General features: G+C 48.1%; 1 non-coding gene across 1 annotated transcript; it reads left to right on the top strand.

The window, feature by feature from the left end:
* Positions 1-8,738: 8,738 nt before the first annotated feature.
* LOC112060587 (U6 spliceosomal RNA) lies at positions 8,739-8,845 on the top strand. The gene has a single exon (XR_002889871.1). It is a non-coding gene; the product is annotated as a U6 spliceosomal RNA (small nuclear RNA).
* Positions 8,846-12,195: the final 3,350 nt, after the last annotated feature.

Below are 12,195 nucleotides of genomic sequence, written 5' to 3'. Positions count from 1 at the left end.
CAAAGTTATAGGCACTCCTGGGCTGGGCTGCTACTTAGAGCTTTCTATTAAAGATCCTAATACAGTTGAGGCCATAATTAGAGCTGTACACAATTTTTCATATCATAGAATCATAGAATATCAGGGTTGGAAGAGACCTCAGGAGGTCATCTAGTCCGACCCCCTGCTCAAAGCAGGACCAATCAACCCTCTGAGGGAGGGGCTTTGGGGGGGGGCTTCACATTCAGGCTGGGCTTTGAGGGTCCCAGGTAAGCAGTCACCCGCAGGCTGCCAGATGGCGGGTTGGGGCATGGCTGCTCCCATGAACTTGTGGACCTGTGAGTCATGACATAGTTTCAGTTGATCTGAGACTGTACATGAATTTGACACAAGTAGTTTTGACCATTTATAAAGCAGATAGCAGAAGAAGAGATGGTGGTGGTGGTGTTGTCCCTGTTGTAACCTTTGGCTCAGTGTTTGGAACACTCACCTGGAATGTGCATTGGAACAGACCTGAAATGGACTTTTTCAATTCATTGAAAATTCTGAAAAAGTTCAGATTCAGTTTGACCCAATGTGACTCTCAAAACCCCTCAATGCCAACTGGCAAAAGTTTCAATGTTCTATAATAGCAACTCCTACCAGGCCTGACAAACTCACTACCCCAGCACACTGTTTTCATAGTATATACCTATAAAAATGTGATGTGAGATCTTAAATAAAAGTCAGGATCACACTGGTCATTAATATCATTGTGAAACGCATGTACTGACACTGCATAAGGAGTCATGTATATATAGTGGAAAATATGTTTTAAAATCTGAATCAAAGCAGAGTTGACAAGCAGGTTTCTGTCAGACAAAAGATGTATATTCACCTGTCTGCCTCAGTTCACATGTAAATGAAGCATTGTTACCACTGGGGGAATTCTCCACCAAAAATTAAAAATTCTGTGCACAATATTTTAAAATTCGGAATATTTTATTTATCCAAAAAACTCAATATAATCATGCCAGTTTCAATTATTTTGGTAATTTATTTCAAAATACCTGACAGCAAGTACATCTGTAACTATATAGACAACAAAAAATATTCAGGAAATGTTTTTTTACAGATTCCTTACTAGGCATATTAATACAGAAATGTGAGTAATAATTCATTTAAACTACAATACAGAAACATATTTTCCGCCCTGCTCAGAAGCAGTGAAAAGGCTTGGGGGAGTCAGGAGTAAAGGAAGAGTGAGGGAGAGGGAAGTAGTTGCTGGGAAGAAGCCTGGGAATGATACTGGTGGGTTGTTGGGTGTGGGTGGGAGAAGTATGGAACAGGTTTTTTGGGAGTGGGGAGGGATTATTAGGGAGTTGGGGAGCCTCCACCATGGAAACCCCAGCTGATCCCTAGCCTCTCCCAATCAGTCAGGCACATCTTCCCCCTTCCCCATTTGTCCCTGCACCCCAACTCAGTCACCCCTCCCTCTGTGCATATGTGTCTCTGCACCCACACTGAGCCACCCCTCCTCCCCCATTTCTATGTGTCCTTGCACCCACTCCCCATGTCCCCATGTGGCAGTGCTTCCCCACTCCCATTCAGCTCCTGCCCCTGTCTGTACGCCACTAGACCTTCTGAACCTCAGTCTGTGATCCCCCCAGCAGCCCCAGGTGCCCCATGCTGTTCATCCCCCCACATATCCCGTGCCTCCTCACCTGACCCCACGGGCTGAGCACTGTGAGGATGCAGCCTCTTCTCCCTCTCCCATCTCTGCAGCTGGCTGCTCCCAATCAGGAGTGGCTGCCCTCTGTTCTGGCACCACAGCAGCCCCTGGTGGGCATAAAGGGTAATTGCAGCACCTCTCTGGCAGAATGTATTTTCTGCAGGAAAAAAATTCTGCAGGGGACATGAATTCTGCACTTTCGCAGTGACACAGAATTCCCCCAGGAGTATATTGTGAACCAGCACAATGAAGGCCCCATTTCCATACAAGGTCAACATGAGGTTGTGAAATAATAGGAAGTCAGCACACCAGGGAAAGGATTTGAATGTCATACTGACTCTGGGGATAAAGAATGGATTTGAAGGACTATAAGTAGAAGGTCAAAGGACCATCTTTGTCCTGGACCAATGCAGCATAAGGACAGTGCTGTCTGCATTCATGAAAGAGGGATCCCAGTCCCATTGGTTGGAGAGGGTGGGAGGTTGCTGTAGGTGAGTTAACTACTTTAGACAAGTGTTTAACTGGTAAAAGATAAGTTTAGACTCTAGGAAATGGATTATACTTTTTATTTCATATGTAACCATTTCTGTCGCCATTATTATCCCTACTCACTATCTCTGAAATCTTAGCCTTTGATAATAAACATGATTGTTTCACTATAAATATATATCAGTGCTGCGATGTTACAGAGGACCTCATCCTGGGTTGTAACACTCAAGTTGTGTGTATACCATTCCCTTGCGCACAGCAAACCTGATAATTCTGTGAGTATCTAGTGGTTAAGAGCTGGGCACTGCAAGGAACTCTCTGAGGACTCAGGGGTTGTGTGTGCCTATCACTAGCCTACACAGAGAGAGTGAGGCCTGCAAGAGGTTGGTGGTTTCAGGGAGCTGAGCTACAGCAGGCACAGACTAGATGGCTTCATGCAGGTGGTGGTGAGGTGCCTCACACCCAGGTAACTCCTCAGGAGCATCATCCCCAAACCAATTTTTTTTTTTTAATTTGAACTGCCACCAATCTAGAAATCTGTTGCTTGCCCAGCTTCAGCCATAATGTTTTTCTAGCACAAAGTAAGCCTGTTTTACATATTGGAGACTGGCAGCCCCACTCCTACTTTGAAATCCTGGCTGGTAGGAGTGGGTGCTCTGTGTAACTAGCAGGGACAGCAGTGCCTGATTTAGTTAATGATTTCCATTCAAGTCCATTTTCAGTGGCTCAGAGCATCCTGAAACTTTTACCATTTGGTTATTTTCCAGGCTTAGACTACTGAAAGGTAAATTATTTTTAGAAACATTGAGCAGAAATGGTTCAGCCATTTCTGAGTGCCAGGAATGTTAACAATAGATACGTCCCCTTAGAAAATAAATCCTAGAACCTTCCTTTGAATCAAAATGGTTGCAATTTGAAAGCTTAAATGTGCCAAGGAAGCGCCCTCATGGAGCAGCCAGGAATCCCCTGTTCTGGAGGGAATCAGGTTCAATCTGTCAAGTTCTGAGAACTGAAAATCACACACAGTAGATTTGTTTTCATTCATCTCATTTAGAGCCTGAGCGAAAGCTCTCTCAAATGAATGGGAGTCTTTCCATGGATTTCAATGTGCTTTGGATCAGGCCCTGAGTGTGCAGCTATGAGAGGCTGCAGTTGCCTGTGTTTGGGACTAACTCAGGTCTAACTAAATATAGCGCTGCGGATCAGTGGGAAGAGCTGGAGCTGAGTGAAGCACTCCTGAAGATTTGTCTGGTGGGAAGGGATGAGGAAGGGTTGTTGCCAGCCCTGTGAGGGTGCAGAAGTTAGTGCAAGGGGTTCTGTGACACTCTTAAGATGCACAGAAGAGGGCTCCCTGCATACTTTCATGGAGACATCGGATTTAAGAGTATGGATTGGGATGCATGTCCAGAGAGGACATTCTAAAGCAGGGCCGTCTAGGGGATTCAGGGGGCCTGGGGCAAAGCCATTTTGGGGGCCCCTTCCATAAAAAAAAATTGCAATACTATACAATACTATATTCTCGTGGGGGCCCCTGCAGGGCCCGGGGCAAATTGCACTTGCTCCCCTTCCCCCCCCCCGCCCCCCCCACCGGCGGCCCTGGGAAAAATAAACCTTCCGCATCTCGGGGCACAAACCCAGTTTTGAGAAAACTTCTTTACAAGGTATCACTGGTTCTCAGCATCAGCTAGTGCTAAAAGGCACTAAAGCTCATTAAAAGGGTTGGACAAATATTTTCCGTCAAACTTTTTGGGGATCGAAAACTAGGGGTTTTTAAAAAGCAGAAAAAATCACGGACAATGTCTGCTTTCCTTCAAAATTTGTTGTGTTTTTTTTTTTAATTGAAAAGCTGAAATTAGTCTGCCAAAACCTGAATATGGTTTGGGGTTTCAGAAGCGTGTGGCCAAATATTTGCTGCTTGCTGTGTTTGATTGTTTAAAGAAACAATAAAAAAATTCTGCTTAAAAAAAATCCAAAACTTTTGAACCACCTCAGCTTGTGACCAAACGCCTGAACCCATCCAGTCAGAGATTTTTCCAGGTTTCTGATACTCTGCTGGCTTCCTTGACTCATATCTGTCTCCATAACTTTGGGTTCATTTAGGTTAGAACATAAGAACAGCCATACCGGGTCAGACCAAAGGTCCATCCAGCCCAGTATCCTGTCTACCAACAATGGCCAATGCCAAGTGCCCCAGAGGGAGTGAACCTAACAGGTAATGATCAAGTGATCTCTCTCCTGCCATCCATCTCCATCCACTCTCTGACAAACAGAGGCTAGGGATACCATTCCTTACCCATCCTGGCTAATAGCCATTAATGGACTTAACCTCCATGCATTTATCTGTTTCCTAGAGACTGGCTCCATGGGGTCCCTCACAAACTGGAGACGGTTACTGTGGGTTTGTCTTTAGTATAGACTATGTACATACTCCACGAACTTGAGCTTGTTCCAGAATCTGGGATGAGCCTATGTTGTGAAAACTGAAATGCTCAAAATAGCGGACACAGGGTGCTAAAATTAAATTAACCCAGGGATTCTCAAACTGGGGGTCGGGACCCCTCAGGGGGTCACGAGGTTATTACTGGGGGGTCGCGAGCTGCCAGCCTCAAACCCTGCTTTGCCTCCAGCATTTATAATAGTGTTAAATATATAAAAAAGTGTTTTTAATTTATAAGGGGGGGGGGTCGCACTCAGAGGTTTGCTATGTGAAAGGGGTCACCAGTACAAAAGTTTGAGAACCACTGAATTAACCCCTCTGGAGCCTCGGGGAATGCAGGGGATGGGGGGGTCACCCTTGGTAGGGTTGGGAAGGAGGTAGGTGGTGTAGGATATTCCTCTTCTCATGTGATCCCTCCCCCAGTGGCTAATTTTAAATGAAGCTACCCTCCCCTGACATGAATCTCCCTATGGCACTGAAATTAAATAGACTATACTTTGGCATTTGAGAAGTGAAAGGGACAGCAGCCCTAATGGAAAAGCTAACAGCTTGGCTCTTCTGCAAGCCTCAAAATGCTGAATGACCTTTAGGGTAGGGAAGGTTGTGCCTCCCAAACAGCCTGGCCCTGCCCCCTATCCGCCCCCCACCCATTTCCTGCCCCCCAACTGCCCCCCCCCAGAATCCCTGACCCATCCTGCTCCTTGTCCCCTCACCGTCCCCCAGAGACACCCCCAACCACCCCCCCTGCTCCCTGTCCCCTGACTGCCCGACCCCTATGCACAGGGCTGGCTCCAGGGTTTTTGCCACCCCAAGCGGTGCAAAAAAAAAAAAAGCCGCAAGCGTGATCTGCGGCGGCAATTCGGCGGGAGGTCCTTCGCTCCGAGCAGGAGTGACGGACCGTCCGCTGAATTGCCACTGAATAGCTGGACATGCCGCCCCTCTCCGGAGTGGCCGCCCCAAGCACCTGCTTGGCAAACTGGTGCCTGGAGCCGGCTCTGCCTATGCACTCCTCCCCCGCTAAGCACTGACAGACCCCCGGAATGCCCACGATCCAACCCCCTGTTCCCTGTCCCCTGACCGCCCCCCCAACCTCTTCCCCCTCCCTGCCCCTTATCCAACCCCCCCGGCCCCTTACCCCTGGCTCCCCCCTCACCTGGAGCCTCAGCGCGCCGCTTCCAGGAGCATCCCTGGACAGCGCCACAGTGTGGCTCCGGTGGGGCCTGAGCTCCTCCCCACTCAGAGCCGCGTGGTAAGGGGGCGGGGCTGCGAGCTCCAGTGGGGCCTGAGCTCCCACCACTCGGCCCAGAGCTCACAGCCCCGCCCCCTTACCACGCGGCTCTGAGCGGGGAGGCGCTCAGGCCCCGCCGGAGCCAGGGACACTCCTGGATGTGCTGAGGCTCCAAGAGAGGGGCGGAGGCGGGGTCGGGCCGGGGCCTCAGCCATTCTCGTGGGGGCCCCTGCGGAGCCTGGGGCCTGGGCCCCCCCCCTCTGGGTGGCCCTGCTCTAAAGACCCTACATTTCTTTAATCTGGAGAAGAGAAGACTAAGGGGTGGGACACATGATAACAGTTTTCAAGTACATAAAAGGTTGTAACAAGGAGGAGGGAGAAAATTGTTCTCCTTAACCTCTGAGGATAAAACAAGAAGCAATGGGCTTAAATTGCAGCAAGCGAGATTAAGGTTGGACATTAGGAAAAACTTCCTGTCAGGGTGATTAAGCACTGGAATAAATTGCCTAGGGAGGTTGTGGAATCTCCATCATTGAAGGTTTTTAAGAGCATGTTAGACAAACGCCTGTCAGGAATGGTCTAGATAATACTTAGTGCTGCCATGAGTGTAGGGGACTGGACTAGATGACCTCTCGGGGTCGCTTCCAGTCCTACGATTCTATCATATATTTTTTCAGACTGGTGCAGATTGAATCGCATCAGGGCATCTCATGGGAGATGTGGACAAACCCTCTTTAAATGGAAAATGAGGCAATCACCTGCATGTGACTGTGGTCACCAGGCACAAATGATAGAGCACATCATAGCTGAATGTCCCCTTTGTTCTTTAACCAGGGGCCTGAAGGACATTCACCAGCTCACTGCTGTGACAATGTGCTGGCTCTCAAACTTAGATATAAATTTGTAGTTGTTGCTACCTACCCAAGCCATACGAAGAAAGAAGAAGAAGAAGAAGAAGAAGAAGTGTTATGGCCAGATCTGATGGGGACACTCCACTAGAGAAGTAGATTGCATCATGGAACAGGCCTCCCAAATATCCCCAGATAACTTGTTTCAATACAGGAGAAAAATACTCGGACAGTAAACCCCTAGTTGTCACCTACTACCTCACACTGGAAGCCATATGGGATATCATTAAACAATTACAACCCATTATCAATGGGGAATCACATCCTGAAAGATTTTTCTCTCCAAACCCCTCTTCTGGCCTTTAAACAACCACCCAACTCATCATCAGAAGCAAGCTCCCCACAGACCACGACACACGAACTCAAAGTGGCACCAGACCCTGCCAGAACAACAGATGGAAAACCTGAAGACATAGCTCCACCGTTACAATCATCAACACCCCCACTACACACTTTTCAAGATCCATGGGTCCTACATATGCCTATCACCAGTTGTGGTGCACCTTATCCAGTGCACTCAATACCCTAATATCAACTATGTGGATGAAATTAGACAGTCATTATGCTCTTGAATGAACTCACACAGAAAAACACCGTAAAAGACAAAAACACCCTATCACAGCTGGGTGAACACTTTTCACAAAATGATCACTCTATATCTTGCTTTTCAGTCTTGGTCCTCAAAGGAAACCTGCACAACACTTTCAAAAGATGAACCTGGGACTTAAATTCATAACTTTGCTAGACACCAAAAATCATGGACTTAATAAAGGCACTGGATTTATTGCTCATCACAACAATCTATAACCCACTACCTCCCCTTTGTCCTACAAATATAGAAGTGTTAACTGCCCATTTCACCTTGAATATTCTCTTGCAACGTTTTAACTTCTTACCAGTTCCATCTTGTGCTTATCTGTGACACTCTCAGTACTTTTCCCAGACCTGAAGAAGAGCTCTGTGTAAGCTCAAAAGCTTGTCTCTTTCACCAACAGAAGTTGGCCCAGTAAAAGATATTACCTCACCCACCTTGTCACTCTCATATCCTGGGACCAACATAGCTACAACAACCCTGCAAACAACATTTTGTGTGAATACAGTTTTAAGCTTGGGGTTGCATATAGATGATGGGCCTGATTCTCCCTTGCCCTGCACCTTGGGTAGCCTTGTATGGTTATTTCCACCAGTGCTTTCCAACCAGTGCAAAGATTTTGGGCATGTCTACATAAAGATTTAGTTTGCGGAAAGCTGCGAATCTATCCTGCACTAGCCTGCCATGTACTAAATGTCGTGGACCCTGCAAGGTGCATTAACAATTAATTAGTTCACTTTAATTTACTCATGTTTCATAGATTAATAGGTTCATAGTTTCCAAAGCCAGAAGGAACCACTGTGATCATTTACTTTGACCTTCTGTATAATACAGGCCCAAGAACTTCCCCAAAATAATTCCTAAAGCAGACCTTTAACAAAAACAACTAATCTTGATTTTAAAATTGCCAGTGATGCAGAATCCACCCTCGGTAAATTGTTCCAATAGTTAATTACTCTCACCCTTAAACATGTACACCTTATTTCCAGTCTGAATTTATCTAGCTTCAACTTCCAGCCACTGGATACTTTTTTCTGCTACACTGAAGAGCCCATTATTAAATATTTCTCCCCATTGTAGGCACTTACAGACTGTAATCAAGTCACTGATTAACCTTCTGTTTGTTAAGCTAAATCGATTGAGCTCTTTCAGTTTATCACTATAAGGCAGGTTTTCTAATCCTTTAATCATTCTCATGGCTCTTCTCTGAACCCTTTCCAATTTATCAATATACTACTTCATTGCCTCCAGCTCTCCCATCGATTTATTTAATCCACTCCCAAAGCGCGGCTCTCCCACTGACATAGCGCTACCCACACTGGCACTTAGGTTGGTGTTATTTATATCACTTGGGGCAGTGGTCCCCAATGCGATGTCCGTGGGCGCGCCTGTTTGTGCTCGCTTCGGCAGCACATATACTAAAATTGGAACGATACAGAGAAGATTAGCATGGCCCCTGCGCAAGGATGACACGCAAATTCGTGAAGCGTTCCATATTTTTGGGGGAGGGATAGCTCGGTGGTTTGAGCATTGTCCTGCTAAACCCAGGGTTGTGAGTTCAATCCTTGAGGGGGCCACTTAGGGATCTGGGGCAAAATCAGTACTTGGTCCTGCTAGTGAAGGCAGGGGGCTGGACTCGATGACCTTTCAAGGTCCCTTCCAGTTCTAGGAGATGGGATATCTCCATTATTATTTATTTATTTATTTATTTATGTGCACCCGCCTAGTGCCCAGCAGGGGAGAGAAGCTGCGGCCCTACACCTGCCCGGGACAGAGAACTCCAGGGCTGCAGGCTGCGGGCGCCGGTATTCTCGGTCCCTGGCAGGCGCGAGGCCGCAGCTTAAGCCAGAGGGAAGCCACGGCCCCGCACCTGCCAGGGACAGAGAACTCCGGAGCTGCAGGCTGCAGGCGCCGGTGTTCTCTGTCCCCGGCAGGCGCGGGGCCTGCCTAGTGCCCGGCAGGGGAGAGAAGCCAGGGCCCCGCGCCTGTTGGGGACAGAGTACTCTGGGGCTGCAGGCGCCGGTGTTCTCTGTCCTCGCAGCTTCTCTATGGCTTCTCTCTTCTCTCTGGATTCATATATTATCTAATATTAAATATGATGTTTTTCGTATTATTTAATGTACAAATACAAAATAAGCCTTGAAAAATTGTTGGTGCCCGCCACACTCTTCTGAAAACATTAATGTGCTACTGGCCACAAAAAGGTTGGGGACCACTGACTTGGGGGGTGGCTTATTCACATCCCTGAGCAACATAAGTTGCCCATTCAGGGCTGGGGTGCCCAGGGCAAGCCAGCTGTGTTCAGCGGCAGAGCCCCTTTAAGAACAGGTGTCAGATCTGGTAGAGGGGATTATCAGCAGCAGCTGGGAAGGAGTCAGTGATTCCTATAAAAGCTGAAAGAGCTCTGAGGGTTTTGGAAGTAAGCTCGCTCCTATGGCCAACCCTGGAGCTGCAGGGAAAGGATGCAATAGGAAAGGCCTCTGAGCCCTGCAGTTGGCTTTGGTTGGGGGAGTAGCCTGGTTTTGTGTTTCTTTGTGAGTTTTGTGTTTGAATAATAAACTGTGCCCTGAAGGCAGGCCTTGACCAGACTCTGTGCATGGCATTTAACCCTTTCTGGGCTGGGGAGACAGGCCAGAAGCCTGCACTGTCACTACTGTTCAGCTTGTTCTCACCTTTCCCACTTCTGGTGGCTTAAAAAAAGTTCCCATTAAAACACCTATATAATTGTGGACACAGAGCTTTGAAAATGTGACCCACAGCACATCTGGGCTCTAGAGGCTGCAATGGCTGCTTATGGGTGATGCTTTGGGCTTGGGTATCTAAGGGTACCTCTGCACAGCAGCTGGAAGGTGTAATTCCCAATTCAGGCCAACATATGCACTAGCTCTGCTTGAGCTAGCATGCTAAAAATAGCAGTGTGGCTCTGGGTGGCCTCCAGGGCTAGCTGCCCAAGTCCAATCCCACTTGACCCCCTGGGTACAAACTTGGGGATTTGGGACACTCAGACTAGCAGCTCCCAGGCTGGTACTCAGAGCATGCTGAGTGAAGGCTCTGAAATTAGCTTCCTGTCTTGGTTTCAAAGAACTCAAGTTTGCTGACTGAGTCAGAGCCCAGGGTGCCATTCAGAGCAGTTGGCTGAGGAAAGGGAGGCCCACTTCTGTGCGGGCTGGGCTGGGGAGGGTCGTGAGGTGATTGTATAATTGTGTTAATGTGCCTCAAGAGCTGTGATGGGGCATTCAAAATCAGATCAATAAACAAAGGAATCCATTCAGTAATAAGTGTAATATGCAGCTTCAAGGGAAGGTTCCGGCTGTGTCAGCAGCCCAGTCTGTGCATCTGTCCAGGAAACCTCTCCCTGCTGCCAGGAGGAGCTTTCCCCTTCTGGGAGCTGGATAGCTGAGCTGTGAACTTGACACACGTTGAATTTCCACCAGAGCCTGCTGGCCCCCAGATCTCTCTAATGCATTGAAGTCTGGGCTTCATTTCTTGTGACTGGGGAGTGATTGAGTGTGATGTCTGTGCTCCGGTAGGGATCTGGAGGGAGAGGTTTTATTTAGAAGTCAGGGAGCCAGAGACTTTCAGCCGGAAACTGTCAGAATCTGTTGGGTTTCATTCTCTCATTTCATAACTAATCAGCTCCATCTGTCACTCAGTCTGCATGCATCTCACTGTCATTCTTTCTCTCCTCTCCCTTAAGACAGGCACCACCCTGTCAGTGTTTCCTGCTACCCACTTGTGCATCTGTCTCTCCACTTATCTAAATGCATCCATCTCCTGAAGGAAGCCCAGGCAGCAAAGTGGATTAAGCTAGTGGAGCCTGGGATAAAAGCTGGAAATTACACATCGTCCCCTCTCAGCACAAATGGCCTCTCCTCGTTATTAATTCATAGTGTAAAAGAGCTCTGAGGTTAAGTAGGAGGGGCTGGAGAACTTTGTCATCACTGGCCTGGAGACAACACCCTGAGCTGCATGGTGGCTATTACACCACAGTGTGCTGGGCATGCACAGGGAAGGAGAGAGCAGAGTCCTAAGCCATCCCTGTTACACTGGGTGTTTGGGGGCTACTCACCCTGCTTCTCCCGCTCCAGGCTGAGAGAACTGCTACCTCCTTCCTTAGGAAGGACTGTGTGTTCTTGCTGCACTTGCAGCACATGGAAGTTGAGGGCAGCAGCAAGACGGAGGCAGAGAGAACCAGGCTGCCAACCTTCTCTGTCAACAGAGCCGGGAAACAGCACTGTGCATGGTGCTGCATGGGTGTGAGCCCCAGCCCAGTCTATCAGACAGCTTAGACGCCACCCATCAGTGAATGCAGAGGTTCAGTGAAAGTGTCACAGTGGGATGAGCCCTGTACTATACAGCACGGAGACACAGATGCTAGAGGGGACCTTGAGCGAGTCACACCCCGCTCTCTAATATGCTCCCGGCGGTGGAGGGGGGAGTGTTCACGTATTAAAATGTGTATCATACAGGAGGGTGCTCTAGAGAGACAAACTGTCTGTTGCTTCATTCCATATTGCTATCCCTGTAACTAAGTTACACACGGGTGAACCTCGGAAACTTCTGTCCTTTGGGTCAGTGCCCTAAACATGTGGGCTGCAATTCTTAAACTGCAATTCTTAATCTGGCAATATGACTTCATCCCTGTCACCCCCATTGCCAAACTCTAGGGGTCACTCCTGGTTTTTTCTTCTAATCCAGGAGCCAGGTTGCCTGTGGCTGTTCAGTGGCTAGTGCTGAGGTCTTCATCTGGATGGAATCCACAGTGATGATCATTGTCATTTTATTAAAGTGGCACTCATGAGGGGCTAGAACAGTGGGGTCCCAGAGGTGGCTGGGGTCCCTTGCCACATT

This window comes from Chrysemys picta, chromosome 20, assembly GCF_011386835.1.
Source record: "Chrysemys picta bellii isolate R12L10 chromosome 20, ASM1138683v2, whole genome shotgun sequence".
Classification (NCBI taxonomy): domain Eukaryota; kingdom Metazoa; phylum Chordata; order Testudines; family Emydidae; genus Chrysemys; species Chrysemys picta.
This window is presented reverse-complemented; position numbering and strand designations above follow the sequence as displayed.